Raw genomic sequence first — 12,288 nt, forward strand, 5'->3', positions numbered from 1 at the left:
ACACGGCTTAGGATGAAAAAGAGAAGCTCAAGAAGTTGAAATGTAATTAATCTTTGATCTTAAGTTTAGGTATGCCGTACTATCAAGAGGGATGCATCACAATGGTCTTTGGTTTAGTCTCAGTGCTCAAGTAACCCATATAAGTTGAGAGAGACACAAAAGCCTCACGTACACTCTTTAACATTGCTGCCAGGGCAAATTCGGAAGTTCCGGATTTGGCACACGTAGTACTAACGGCTAGTTGATTTGAAAACCCGGAGGTTCCGGGTTGTAGAATTCGGAAGTTCCGGGTTCTAACTATCACATAACGGCTAGTTTTGTTGGGACCGGCTATTTATACCCTTTAGCCCCCTCCTTGGTGGGCTGCTATTCCAGGCTCTATTCTGTTCATTGCTGGTCGTCCCAAGAAGATTGGTAGCCATAGTTGAGCTCTCCCCAACCTCTCTTTGTGAGATTGTGTGATTAGTGTATATTCTTGAGTTGGGTTGAGAGAGTGAATGCTTGAGAGCACTAGAGAGCACAACAAACCTTGAGCATTTGAGATTAGCTGTGATTTGTGTGATTCGCATTTGTTACTCTTGGAGGTGAAGCCTCCTAGACTGGCTAGGCGTCGCCGGCTAGCTCCCAAGGATTGTGGTGAGCAGCGGCAAGTTTGTTGCAGCATCCGATCTTGTGCCACGAGGGCGCATGGTCATATAGTGGAAGGAGGAGATAGCTTGACCTTGGGGTCAACATAAGCTTCCTCAACGGAGACTAGGATTCACACGTGGGTGCACGGGGTGAATCTGAACTTCGGTAAAACAAATCCTTGTGTTCATCGCATTTACATTTGTTTTGTGGAATTGAGGAGCTCTCCATTAGACACTTGTGTCTTGGAGATATTGTGTTTCGTATGTGCAGGATCTGCGTGAACCTGCTCGAGGAACTTCTCTGAGCAGACTCTACAATTGGGGTTTGAATTTACATTCATTTATTAGCACTACTCTTTGTGTTCACTCTGTTCTGAGTGAACTCGGAAGTTCCATATTGACAAACCCGGAAGTTCCGAGTTCACCCACTGTCTAGCCCAAATCCGGAAGTTCCAGATTTGAAACCCGGAAGTTCCGGGTTTGGCAGACAGTGAATTTAATCCGCTGCGTTTGAGTGAAATTTTGTAGGTGCGCCTATTCACCCCCCCCCCCTCTAGGCGACATCACGGTCCTTTCAAGTAGTTCGGAGGGGCGCTGGCCTGTCGGCGCTCTTCTCCGGTCTTGTACCACTACAGATGTTGGCTTCCTTCAGTATGAGTATGTTAGTATTTGTGATTCCTGTCTTGCATAGTATTTTTGTTTGAGTGAGATCAGTTCTCTTACTCGCGGGTTCATCGTTCTATATTTATACAGAGTGTCGTAGGTTGCTATGGGAATTCAGACATAGTTAGGCTACGGTAGTAATCAATAGCATAGTCGTGGTGTCTAGGATAAGGTTTACCTTTGTTTGCCTTATATCCCACGGTCTATGAGGTAGGCCGCAGGTGGTGACAGCCCTGTTGGCCCTTAGTAGCCCTCCACATTTGGATATAGTGTAGAGCTATTGGCGGAGTCTCCTGACCATTTCTGGGGTAAGCCGGTGCCCGAAGCGAGTATTCTTACCCAAGAGATCGACCTTTAACTCATCCTTAGTGCTACCACAGGAATCCTCTCCAGCCATGCCACCTATCCTTGGGTTGTCCTTGGACCGACTAAGTTAGGAGTTAGTGCACACACGTTTCCTGTGGATACGATACCCTTGAATACTCACAGGTGAAAGCTATGATGGTATCTGTATGCTTGCGGATTAATTCGCATCATTAAAATACCCAACACTTGCTAACAAGCCTTTCCTCTCTGAACATTTCTGAATTATTCCCTCTTGGGAATGACAAGATTTGTATTTCTGTAATAGCCCTAGGGCTGGCATCTCTATTCTGTAGCTGATCTTGAGTGGTTTTGAGTAGTATGATCATTCAGATCTGTGTATTTTCCTCTATTGGAATGTAATCCTTGAGTGAAAATTTCCTTTTTGGGTGTTGGCTCTGTTTCATTTAAAGTGAATTCCGGACTGGTTGAAATAACTCTCGATTTGGAGCGTGACCTTTGGGCTTCTTGTTATTTACGGAAACTGCTACTGACTCTACTTATTTAACTCCTCGAGTAAATCTGGGTTTAGCATGCTTTCAGTCTTAATTTGCTCCGCCGCCTCCAGTTCATCTGCTCTTGCCTCCGAGTGTCGCGAGAAACTAGCCACCGCTAGCCCCCGAGCATGAAGCAAGAGAGGATCATCTTCTCCTTCCTCCCATGGTGCCCAAGAAGACCACTGGGATGGGGAAGGCGGGCAAAGCTGCCGGAGATGGGGCGGAAACCCACGGGTGGAGATCGAGTAAGTGTACCGATTTCCATCTGCTTGGTCTTGTGGAGGAACACCTTCTCCAACCTCGCGATGTGGTTCATTGGAGGGGATCTGATGGGGAGTCGTTTCCTCATGAGGGGTGAATGAATCTATTGTTTTTCATCCCTATGTTCTTTGAGGTCTCGATTTTCCTATTTCTGATTTCTTCCGAGGTCTTCTTCACCATTGGGGGATTCAAGTACATCACTTGACCCCTAATTCTATTCTTCATATTTCGATCTTTGTCCATCTCTGCGAGGCTTTTATGGGGATCGAACCTCACTTTGATCTGTTTTAGTATTTCTTCCATCTGAAACCCCATCCCAATGATTCTGAGATAGAAGTAGTTGGGGGGTGCTGGGTTGCAGTTTCGTCAGGGGAAGAAGCCGAAGTATATCCCCTATGAGTTGAGTGACAAGGTCATCGACTGGAAGGAGATGTGATTTTACGTTAGGAATGTATATTCTTCTCTTCCTCTTAGAACTCCTGGCCCCCTGTGAAGAAGCCTAGCTAGAACTCCAGGTGTGGCAATGTTGATCAGGTTAACTTTCTCCTTGGAGAAATAGAGAGGTTGAAGGCGGATCACCAGACTAGTTGTGCTTCCATAATAGCACATTGGTCGATGCGGAGGATTCAGCCGCTGCAGCACCGAACCCATTTGGGGTTTCAGTATACGGGGGAGACGGATCCATCTCGTTTTAGTCGATCCAAGATTATTGAGGATGAACTGAAGGAACGGGTGACAAGACTGCTGAAGAATGTGGTTGGGACGGCCAATATTGCTGGAACTTTTAGAGCTGGCAGGCATCCTCGGGAGGTACCTCTTCAAGTAGTCGACTGTAGTTTAAATCGAATACTTTTGTCGAGTGGTCAAGTTGATTTGGTGTCTTTCGTGCAGATTAATTCCGCTAATTATCAGAGTAGGCCTCCGCTCCCTGAAGTCCTTCCAGAGGCACATACTGACTCAAGTGTGCATCTGACTACTTTTGCCTTGCTTTTTGTTTGGTTGAACTGTTGAATCCTTCACTAACCGTTGTTGGTTCTTGTGCAAGTCCGTTGGTTAGTCGGACGGCATCGGACGCCCATGATGGGGCAGCGGACGAACCGGCCGTTGAGTCGTCAAGGACTCGGAAGCGGAGGGCAATTTCCGCCAGGAGTAGTGACAAGTAAGTGTAAACTACTGCTTTTGCTATTGGCGGGTTTGTTTTGACTGTTCTTCTTGTTCCTAGGCCCCCCTCCCCCTCTAAGAGGCAGTGTGGCAGAACCACCAGAATTAATCCGGCTCAAGTGCATTAACCATCACCATTAAAGATGAAATGATTAATTCGCACTTTGAACGGAGAAATCTGACAGTCTGTCGGGTAAAATCCCGATAACACCACTGTATTTCCGATCGAAACAACATACCTCACTCGAAGGTGAGCCCAGAGATTACAATAACCATAAGTTTTAATAGTACTAACTTCAACAATAAATGTTATTAAAACTGAGTTTGAGAGTTCAAACAAGGTACCTTAGAAATTTGAAAGAAGATAAGTTCTTTAGAGTTCATAAATAGTGGAAAAGAAAATCGATATCTAGCGACGATATATGACATCATGATGAAGCCCATACATGACGTCAATCTCACCAAGCGTTCCAAAAATTACCTGAAAACAAAGTTAAAAGCAAGACTGAGTATACTAATACTCAACAAGGCTGACCCGACTAAGGGTATATAACATCCCTTTAACTAGACATGCAAAGCTTGTGAAGGCTCTGGGGTTCTTTTCCTGAAAAGCAACAAAGAGTAGATCCTTAATTTCAATTTTTAGTTTTCAGATTCTAGTTTTATTAGCCATTCTAGGTAAGCACCTATCTATATAGACATGGTAGAGAAATTAATTACATTCAACAAGATTGAGTACCATCTTTGTTCCACTTCTTACTCTATGTGGCGAAGGGATCAAGCAGTCTCAATATCCACGAGAAACAGACGATTCTGAATCGAATTTCCAACCTTGCAAGGATAAACCTAGCACACACACTTGGAGCACTGATGAGTCACTCCCAAGCAACCGTTTGCTTCTCATTCCGGTTCATGGATCAGGGCCACTCTCCCGACTACAGAGAGCCCGAACCTCTCTGCACCCATGGTTGTTGCAACATAAAATTAACTTCCTATCTCTACAAGAGAGTGGGGGTGTATGTCCATTTGCCGGGCCGATCATTTACTTGGCTTGCTGTGTACCATATTTATGGCATGTGGCTAGTACTTTCAAACGCTTAACCACCGCTACCACACACTGCGGCCTTATCAAATTCATTAACACAAACGGATTTTAACATGATGCTCGTAACCAAATCCGTCCATGGTCCTTATAGTGATTGCAAGAAAGTAAACAATCAACTCCTATAAAGCTCGCGAGTGATAGGCAATCACTCGACTTTTACCAGTCCTATTAGCATAGCATCTAGTCGGACTCAGTTTCTAGTGTTCAATCAATGGGTACCTAGAATTATGCATCTAAGTTTTCATTCAACTCCAATAACATAAATGCACAAATAAATAGAAGTTGCATAATTTAAAATAATAGGGTTATGCACCGGGGCTTGCCTTTAGTAGTGTCTATAGAGTTAGTAAGTCGTAGTTCTTCCGAATCAGAGTTCGGGACTTCAGTTAACTCTAAAACATTGGTCTGGGCTTCAGAAATATCCTCGTCTGGTTCCTAGATTAATTCGTACATTCCGTCGACTAACGATGTTGTTTCTATATGCAATGCAGTAAATAGATTTAGTGAAGTGCTTAAGTATAGCTTTCCTTCACTAAAAAGTTGTAATTTAACAAAACAAACATTCTCAACAAGGCATATCAAGTTTCAAAAGGTTTTGAAACTTCATGAGTATGAGATATCACCCAAAAGTAGCTTTCAAGAATAAATTCACAAATTTCCATGGTGAGGAAATATTATTTATGAATCAAGTTCTACATTCAAGGCAAAATTAAACATCTAAGCTAGATACTAGTAAAATTCTTTTAAAAATTACCATAAACTACTTGTGATCAGTAGAGCCCATGGTAAAAATATTACCCTATGAAATTTAACAAAAAACATGCTTTAATAAAATAAACAAGTGCATATGCTAGAAATAAACAAAGCACATGAAATAACAAGCAAAGTTCAAGTATTTGGCCCCTAAATTTCACACAAAACTATTCATGGCATACGGATACTGTGTTCCAAAAATCAAGCATAACAAAGCTATAGTTAAAAAGATATAAATAAATTACTCATTTGCTAACAATTAAACTAGAGCATACAATATAAAGTTTCATATAAACTTTAGTAGCCAAAGTTATAGAACTAGTCAAAAGGAACACAACAAAATTAATTTGGCATTTTTCTGATTTTTCTACATTTTTCTAGGATTTTGCAAAGTTCACTAGAAAAAGAATAAAAGGAAATGGTGTTTTTGTAGAAAAGACCCCAGGAAAGATTGCAATCCTTGCAATCAGGTCCTTGGCCGGGGTCAGAGGGGAGGGGCGATGTTGACTGGCCGATTCTGGCGATGGTGATCGCCGGTGGCGAGGGTGAAGTGGTCAGGGGGCATTAGAAGATCCTGGCGCACCCGATGGAAGGGTCGAGAGGGTGGATTGGGGGCTGGAGAGTGCTCGTCGCCGGTGAGCAGGGCACAGCGGCGGAGGTCGATGGCATTCCGGTGGCGCAGGGGTGAGGAAGTGGAAGGAAAGTGGTTGGGGAGCTGTGCTGGAGCAAGGCGAAGATGTTGGGGTGTTTGGAAGGAACGGGATGGCGCTCCAACAATGGGTCGACGGCGGGCAAAAGCTCGCTGGAGTTGGAGGAGAGTACGGTGGGGTTTGGCCGGCGATGGGGCTCAGCCTGGCCTTTTATAGGCCAAATGTGGGAAGGATGAGCACGGGAAAAGGGTTCTGGGGAAGATAGGCTTGCCGAAGAAGCGATTTTGGTAGCGGCGTGGCTCCTCCATGGCGGCCGGTGAGGTGTCAAGCAGACAAGGCGTTCGGGTGGCGTGGCGCGAGGTGAAGGGGCCAGCAGAGGCGGTTCGCATGGCGGCGGTGTGCCTGCGCTTGGCGCGTGGAGGCGGTGGAGGGCCGACAGGGGCGGAGGGCGACTTCCCGCGGCGGCACGCTCGCCGGAGATGGAAAACAGAGGCGGCGATCTGGGGGCACGGCGTGGTGAGCTTGTGTGAAGCCAGCAGAGGGAAAAAGAGGTGGTGGCAGGGGGTCTGGCGACACGTGGAGACGACGTGGGGCACCTGGCGTCTGCTGACCGGCGGCGAGAACCGTCGGCGGGGAAAAACCGACGGCGAGGATGGCGGCGCCCCTGTTTCCAGTGAGAGGAAGAAGAAAGGGTAGCCAAGGGTGGTTTTGAAAATTTATAAATGTTCAAGGGGGTTAACTGAAAGACAAAATTTCCCGTTGATCTAGGGCTCAAATAAAAAAGTGTTCAATATGAAAGTTGTGTAACTTTTTAAGATCTACAACTTTCCTGTTGGGCAAAAATTCACTAGATCAAATGATTTGAAAATATTTTGAAATCCGCCAAATCTTTTAAAATGCAAAAGAACACACTTAAGTTTTAAAATTGCAAGGGTAGCCCTAAGCATAAATACATCTTTTTATGAGGGTAAAAGTGAAAAACAAAATATGCATTTTAACCCCTCATAAATTTTGAAATTTTTGCCTTTTGCAAAACTATTTTGTAAAAAGGACTTTGCATTTTTCCAAAATAACAAAAATACCCTTGCTATATAAATCATGGTTTAAATTTTTAAACTCAAGCACAAAAGCTATATTTTTAATCCATAAAACCTGGATTATCACAGGCGGGTGCCAGGTACCATTCTGAGCATGGCCGCCCCGACGTCCACTGTGGCGAGCGAGTCTAGGGGGAGTGGTTCTGCCAAGGGGCAGAGTGCTTTGGGGCTAAGTGGTGTCCCGAAGTTTATTAAACCAAAAAGATATCTACTGAAACAGTCTCCTCAGTAAGTGTAGCTGTTGATAGGTTACTCATATTTACTTTGTTTGCCTTTATGCTGATGAGTCGAGTACTTCTTATTTTGTAGTAATCTTGAGGCCTTTGGATTCGAGGGTACGGACAAGGATCCTATCTTCGACTCCCTTAAGAATATTACCCAGTTGCCCCCCAGTCCGTCGAAAAATGAAGATCGACCAGACGCTTCTGCTGTTCGGACAGCAGAAAGTCCTGCGATTGATGAGGGGGAGGACAAAAAGTCTCCTCTTGCTGGCACTGGTGAGTAGTTTTTGACATATTGTCGACTGGTTGTCTGATGAGCTTTGCTGATGCTCTTGCATTTTTCAGATAAGCAGGCTGAGGATCGGCCAAAGAGTCCTACGGCTTCTTTGAATGTCGGTCAGGTTCCATAGGAGATGCCACAGCAGGAAGTAGCTGAATCGACTGAGGGGTCGGCTGCTGTGGACCGCGGGATCTTGGGCTGTCAATCCATGCTTGTTGTAAGTATTCGAATACTTCTATTATGTTGTCAAGTAGTTGTCTTGACTATATCTTCGTGACAGGAGCTGGCAAAACAAGTTGCTGAGCAAGCCGAGTATCTTCGGCAAGCTGGAGAGGGTCTCCAACTATCGACTGACCAGGCGCAGCAGTTGCAGAAGATAGCTGCTCTTGAGAAATCTTCTCAGGAGCGGTTAGAGAAGATTAATCTTCTAGAGGCCCGGGTCGAGACTCTAGAGCAGGACAATTCTGCTTTTCAAGAGAAGGCTTCCAAGCTGCAAGAGAAGGCAAAGACCCTTGCCAAGGAGAAGAAAGGTATTTCTTTCCTCCTTCGGTGCTTGTAGTTTTCCAGTAGCTTTTTGTCTTTGGTGCTCATGTTCACCTTGCTTTGATAGAGCTTAAAAGCATGTTGTTGAAAAAGGATGAATTGGTGACTGACTTGACCAATGTTATGTATCACCAAATAGATGCTGTGGAGAAGCTGACCAAGATCAAAGCTGACTCTGATAAGCAACTGGTTAAGGACATGAAGCAGATCAAAGACTTGGCAGCTGATCGCGATCTAAAGGCCTAGCAACTAGCTGATCTTGAGGCTGCGACACAAGTAGTCATCGGGATGGTCGAAGAGGAAGATGCTGGTAACAAGAGTCTGGTGGAGCGTCTTCGTGAGGCTTCCCACTAGATTAGTAGCTTCTTCTCTGACACGTCTAGGGAGTACTTGGCCCATGCTTTAGGATTAGTGAAATCCTTTCTTCCTTCTATGAACTTGGCTCTTATTGGTGATGGGGTAGCCGTCAGCTGTTCAGGGGATAAATTCTCTGAATATGTAGAGGAAATGAAGCCCATTTCTTATAAGGTTATCAGTGGTTTGGAGCCATCGCCTGAGGGAGAGGCTTGAACATTTGATGTAATATTCTTTTGCCTTTTGTGAATGGTGTCCACTGTAGCACTTTAACATTTGGATGTACAGTACTTTATTTGCTCTTCTTGAGTTGAATGGTTGCCAATTATGAGTCTTGTCGTTTGCTGCCTTATGCTGCATTCTTGGCATTGTTCGAGTACTATAGTAGTCGAAAATTTGTCGTCTCGTGGACGTATAATAACTCCTTCTAGGAGATAGAGAGTCTTGTCTCATCGTCTTTGGCATTGGTCGAGTACCGTAGTAGTCGATGGATTGTCATCTCATGGATGAATGATAACTCCTTTTAGCAGATAGAGAAGTTGTCTCAGCATTGGTCGAGTACCGTAGTAGTCGATGGATTGTCATCTCATGGATGAATAACTCCTTTTAGGAGATAGGGAGCTTGTCCCTTAGGGCCGCGGAGCGCGTGTCTCTTAGCCCCAACTATTCGATACGCCGTGCCTTTTACTTTAACTTAAGAAAGAAAGGCTGGTAGTCGAAGTAGCTGATAAAGTAACAACTCCTGAAGAAGGTAGAGAACTTGTCTCTAGGGTCGCAGAGATTGTGTCTCTTAGCCCCAACTACTCGATATGACGTGCCTTTTACCTTAACTTAACAAAGAAATGTTGGTAGTCAAAGTAGTTGATGGAGTAACAACTCCTGAAGAAGGTAGAGAACTTGTCTCTACAGCTTTCTCAATTACAATTGTCTGCTTGATTTCACTTAGGCTCCGGAGAGTATGGTGCTCTTGTAGTGCAATCGAGTAGCTTGTGGACAACGTGCCTTCCTTGTACCTTCCTCCATGATAATCTGAAGCACTCGATAATTTTTACATTTGAATCTTGCTCGGGCGGACCCATCCTAGCCTTTATTGGGGGGAAGAACGGGGCTTGGCCCTGAGGAGATCCAGCCAACTAGCTTCTTTTATCAGAAGGAGTACTCGATTTTTGTCTTCTTTGGTAGTTCGGGGGAGGAACCTCCCTCGGGCGGACCCATCCTAGCCTTTATTGGGGGGAAGACCGAGGATTAGCCCTGAGGTGGTTGGACCCAGCCGACTACTTTGAATAGAGTTCTTCTTCTTCTTCTTCTTCTTCTTCTTCTTCTTCTTCTTCTTCTTCTTCTTCTGTTGGCTTTGAGTAGTTCGGGGGTAGAATCTAAGCTCTGGCGGACCCATCCTAGCCTTTATTGGGGGGAAGACCGGGGGTTAGCCCTAAGGAGATTGAGCCCAACTGACTAGCTCTTTCTTCTTTGCATTTGACTGTCAAGAGAAGCTTTGCTGATGTTAGTTCTTTTCTTTCATGTCTTTGTTGGCGGGAGGTGGAGGTGCTCCGAGTGCTTTGCGAAGGATGATGCATTGGAAACTTGAGTGCTTCGCTTTAGGATGCAGAAAACATCTTGAATGAAGTTTTTGTTGAGTGGAGTCAATCTTTGACTGCTTTGTTGGAGGAGGAGGAGGCACTGATCTGTCACTGCTTCGTTTTCGTGAGTTGTACTCATAGTTGTCAGGTAGTCGATAGTTTGATGTTGGGCTGTAAGCTTCGACTTCTTCATGTTCTTCTCCTTTGTTGATGATGACTATTTTTGCGTTGCGGCTAATGTTGATGACATTGTGTAAATCGCTGTTGGAATAGTCGAATGAGTCGCCAAGCTGTTGATGATGTTCAGTCTTGAGATTGAAATTTATCTTTTGACTGTTAATCTTCTTCGGCTAGTTGTGTTTGTTTTCCAGGTGAACGGTGACCGTGATCCCTGGTGGTTGTGGAGGGATTTCATAGTTGATTGCTACTGTTTCTGCTGCTTCCGCCTCGGACAGGAAATTATCATAGTCGAGATCTTCTAGTGCCGTAGGATTATCCTTTCGTCCTTTAGGTTCTGAGAGTATGGCCATGAGGTTCTCGCAGTCATGATTGGGAATCTTCGACTTGTTGTCTTCTTTAAGCGGAAGGCCTTGTTGAAATGGTAGTTCTTTGTATTCTGAGAACTGTCTCTTCTTCCACCTTCAATCCGTGGGTTGAAGCTATGTTTTTGTAGTGGTAGCGGAAATCGGCTATTTGTCAGATTCTGTTGTCTTGTGTGAGGTGGACTTTTTCATGAATTAGTTTCTGTTGTGGACTTGATCCGAGTTCGAGTACAATTCTTCATTTGATTTGACTTGGGGAGATAATCCGAGTGTGTGTCGTAGAAGGTTTTTGTTGTATGGGAGGGTGTTTCGTGGGATCCATCCTTCTTTGAATCGGACAAAAAGTTCATTCATGAATCTGTTGTATTTGTCCAAATTGTCCCGTTCTTCTAGAGAGAGTAACGTTGGAATGACATTGCACCACCGACCCATGTAATCTTCGATTGGAACAAAGTCTTCTACAGGATGAGTTTCTAACAAGTACCAATCCAATTGATTTGGTGACTTGCATTGTGATTCATCCCACAACTTTTTTCCATTGGATTGTTCCCATAGTGCTTCAAGTTTATTAGGGTTTGACAGTCCTTCCATAAACAAGTCAATGTCGTTTGACTATTCGGCTAGTTCATCTTCAGAGATTGGTCCGTTAAGTTGATCAAGGTAGTCGATGAATGCTTGATCTTGTTCCAATTATGCAGAGCTGGATGCCCAAGGTTTGATGAATTCTTCGTATTTGTGGTTGAAAGGCTTCTTCTTATTGAACGTATCTTCTGTTAGCTGAAGGCATTTTGCGATCTTATCATCGATGTTGTCGATTTTTAGGAAGATGTCTTCGGAAGGCTTTCTCTTGCGAGTAGCTTTCTTAAAGGTAGCCCTTGATTTTTTTCTTCCAAAAACTTGATTCAGCAAGGTTGATGCAACCTTCGATACTTTTGGAGACCCGACCAATTATGCCCAGTAATTCGGAATTGTCTACTCTGGGATGTCGAATTTTCATCAGGTCCTTTAGGTAACTCTCAATTGTTGCTGTTGAAACTGAATTGATGTGTTGTTCTTCTTTAGTGATGTTCTGTTGACATCCGGATGATAGAATTTTTCCATCAATGGTAGTTTCTTGCTTGGTGTCTTCTAGCAATTTGTCCAAATCCTCTTCCAGTTCAGAGAGTGTTTTGGGTCTAATTGTGTCAAATTTGGGTTGATTTCATGTTCCATTGTTGAGAACCGAAAGTTCAACTTCTTCGAGTTGGTCGACGAAGTCATATATTTCTTGGCGTCTTGCGGCTTCTGGATGTTTTGATCGATTGGGCGGCTTCAGAAACCGCCTAATCCGTCAGCAACGAAGATCCTGGAGCCCATGCAGAAGGAGGTGCCTTTGTCGAGCACCGAGTTGTCGTCGAGATGAGCCATCGAGTTCTCTTGACGATGGTTGGCGAGACGCCCGACGGTGGGCGCCAGCTGTCGGCGTTTTACCGGCAGGTTCTCCGAGGTATACCCCGAGGAGAGTGGTTGGAGGCAGGGACTCGCCGAGATCAGAATGCGATGGTGCAAGGAACACAAAGATTTAGACAGGTTCGGGCCGCCGGAGCGTAATA

Source organism: Panicum virgatum, chromosome 9K (genome assembly GCF_016808335.1).
Source record: "Panicum virgatum strain AP13 chromosome 9K, P.virgatum_v5, whole genome shotgun sequence".
NCBI classification, from domain to species: Eukaryota; Viridiplantae; Streptophyta; class Magnoliopsida; order Poales; family Poaceae; genus Panicum; species Panicum virgatum.